A 3,528-nucleotide genomic window follows, 5' to 3' on the forward strand; every position below is an offset into this window, starting at 1 on the left:
AAGAGTGAAACCCCATCTCAAAAAAAAAAAAAAAAGGGTTAAATCTCTGGAGACAACTTTACTTTTTTGGTTTCCATAATTTGGACTTATGTTATTGATACTCAATGAATAAAATGTTGATTTTTGATGCATTACAATACACTTTTTGATAGTAGTTGCACAATGTTGATCGTTTTATTTACTAAATACTGCAACCTCCAAATTGCCTTTTTTTTTTTTTTTTTTTTTTTTTTTGACAGAGTCTTGCCCTGTTGCCCAGGCTGGAGTGCAATGGCATGATCTCAGCTCACTGCAACCTCTGCCTCCCGGGCCAAATTGCCAATTTTTACATGGTATTTCTGGCAATGGTGGTGGCTCCTCTCTCTGAATACATAAAATGGTCCATTCAATCCATGGTTTCATATTCCTTTGTTATTCTGTCTACTGCTTTAAAATACATTCAGGCTGGGTGCGGCGGCTCACACCTAGAATCCCAGCACTTTGGGAGGCTGAGGCGGTTGGATCACCTGAGGTCAGGAGGTTGAGACCAGCCTGGCCAACATGGTGAAACCCCATCTCTACTAAAAATTACAAAAATTAGCCTGGCGTGGTGCTGCCCGCCTATAATCCCAGCTACTTGGGAGGCTGAGGCAGGAGAATCGCTTGAACCTGGGAGGTGGAGATTGCAGTGAGCTGAGATGGCACTACTGCACTCCAGCCTGGGTGACAGAGCAAGACTATCTCAAAAAAATAAAATACATTCAAATAAAATATAAGTTACTTGCAGTGAGTGCACACATACAACAGCGAGGAGGGCTGAGAACATAATTAACCAATACTTTTGTGTTCAGAGAATAGTCTGAAACCGTGGGACTGAAGCTTGCTCCTACGGACTTTCTCAAAGTATCCTTGGTGGACATAAGGTTACCCTCACTCAACGCAACGACACATCTTCTGCTGTGGTGGGAGGATACAGAATGACAATTTCATTTACATAGAATGTTTTCCTTCTGTAAATGTCTGGAACAAGTCAGAGACAACTTTAGACCCTTTTCAGCCTGGAGTGGCATCAGCGCAATCTCCATAACAAACTTGACCCACTAGCCTTTATCCACCACTCGTTTTCCATATAGCTGCTTTCCCATTCACAGTTAGCCACTCCTGGAAGTCCAACCTAGGCTGGATCTTGGGGGTCCAAACCTCAGCCCTCTTCTGGGACACGCAGTAGGAACCCCAGCCCTCGTTCTGCAGCTGGCTCAAGAGCTGTGACTGCCAGGCCTGGGTCACCGGTGGCCCAGGGAGTGGGAGAAGCCAGGGGGAGGCCCATTGGCTACCAGACCCAGCCCTGAGTGGGGACAGGCTCAGCTCCCATGGGTAGAAAGCTGTTTCCCACACACAGCCACCCTTGGAACTCTAAAAGTTGCTGTCCTTTATCTTGCCTGTGAATGTATTGTTCTTTGTTGAAGATGCTCTGTGAGCCTGAATTCTCCCATCCGAGTACTAACCAGGCCTGACCGTGCTTAGTTTCCGAGATCAGATGAGATTGGGCGCGTTCAGGGTGGTGTGGCTGCAGACACCGTGAGCCTGAATTCTAAGCTACCTCTCTGAGTTATTCATCTCTGGGTACTCCGTGTGTTGAATGTGTGATACACATGTTAATAAACTTGCTTGCTTTTCTCTTGTAATCTGTATTTTATTACAGAGCCCCAGCCATGGACCTAAGATGGGTACAGAAAACCTTTTCCCTCTTTTTTTGTTTTTGAGACAGAGTCTTGCTGTCTCCCAGGCTGGAGTGCAGTGGCGCCATCTCGGCTCACTGCAAGCTCCGCCTCCTGGGTTCACGCCATTCTCCTGCCTCAGCCTCCCGAGTAGCTAGGACTACAGGTGCCCACCACCACGCCCGGCTAATTTTTTTTTGTATTTTTTAGTAGAGATGGGGTTTCACCGTGTTAGCCAGGACGGTCTCGATCTCCAGACCTTGTGATCTGCCCGCCTTGGCCTCCGGAAGTGCTGGGATTACAGGCGTGAGCCACCGGGCCTAGCCCACTTTCCCTCTCTTACAGCCCTGAGGTAATGCTGTCAACAGGCACAAGAACAATGATGGAATGGGGTGAGACACCAGCAATGCCTGCACCCGCCACTCATGAACAATTATTTACAAATATTTATTGGGTTCCTACTATTCTTGCCACGGGGGATACAGAAGGGAGGGGGGACTTGTCACACTCCCAGTTTCCTGTTTCGCCAGAGAGGCAGACAATAAACTGGCAAACAAAACAACTACAGATTGTGAAATATGCGCTAAAGAAAATATTTTGCTGTTGTGAGACAAAGCAACAAACGTTAAGAAGCCGTGTTTACTCCTTTCTGCTTGTCGGCAGTTTCACAAAGCCCCTGACTCTGTGACTACAGACGTGCAGCCCTCTGGAAAGATGCTTTGAAGACAGCACAGGAGACAGCCCGAGGCCCCACACGTCTCTTGGCTGAGTCACTACATTTCTTTTCATCTTTTCTTTTTTTTTCTTTGAGAGAGGGTCTTGCTGTGTCACCCAGGCTGGAGTTCAGTGGCGCGATCTCGGCTCACTGCAACCTCTGCCTCCCAGGTTCAAGCAATTATCCTGCCTTAGCCTCCCGAGTAGCTGGGACTACAAGCACGTGCCCACTTATTTTTGTATTTTTAGTAGAGACGGAGTTTCACCTTGTTGGCCAGGCTGGTCTCGAACACCTGGCCTAAAGTGATCCACCTTCCTCGGCCTCGCAGACTGCTGGGAATACAGACGTGAGCCACTGTGCCCGGCTTGAGTCTTCACATTTCTTAAAAGAGAAATGATCCTAGTCCCTGGCTTTTCCGACACGTAACATTTCCAAGATGACATCTGACGAGGTTAGTGATGATGCCTCTGTGGTCTAGGACCCAAACCTTGCTGTGATTCTGCTGTCATGTAATTCTGAGCAAGTCTGATGGGATTTCGCATATACAGAACCTCCACCTTCAGCCCCCAGCTGTATATAAGCAGTGGGCTGAAACATCATGCCAGAGTCTGCTCCTGGGCTGGAGGCCTCAATCTATAGTCCTCTGTAAGACTTCTGAATAAAACTAGCATTCATTCTTTAAAAAGCTTGATTTTTTCTCTTTTATTTGACCCATGGTAGAGAATAACTGGGTCTATGTGTGAAGGGTGAGGAGCAGAAGGGTTCGGTCTCTCAGGAAGAGGCATTTCACCCAAGAGCTAAGGAGGAAAGGGGAGCCCACCATATTCGTGCCTGGGGAAGAGCATTGCAGGCACAGGGAACGGCAAAGTCAGAGGCTCTGAGAAAGAGAGAACCTGTCACGTCTGTGTAAGCTCGAGAGGAGGAAGAGGAGGAAGCCACGTGGGGCAGAGTGGGAGGAGAACCTCGGGGCTAGCTTTCAGGGCTGTGACAGGGAGTTCAGGTTGTATTCTAAGTGCATTAGGAAACATTGCAAGGTTAAAACCGAGAGTGACACGGTTTATCTTTTAAAAAGCTTACTCTGAGGCCGGGCACAGTGGCTCACGCCTGTAATCCCAG

This window comes from Mandrillus leucophaeus, unplaced genomic scaffold, assembly GCF_000951045.1.
Source record: "Mandrillus leucophaeus isolate KB7577 unplaced genomic scaffold, Mleu.le_1.0 Scaffold58, whole genome shotgun sequence".
In the NCBI taxonomy this organism is placed as follows: domain Eukaryota; kingdom Metazoa; phylum Chordata; class Mammalia; order Primates; family Cercopithecidae; genus Mandrillus; species Mandrillus leucophaeus.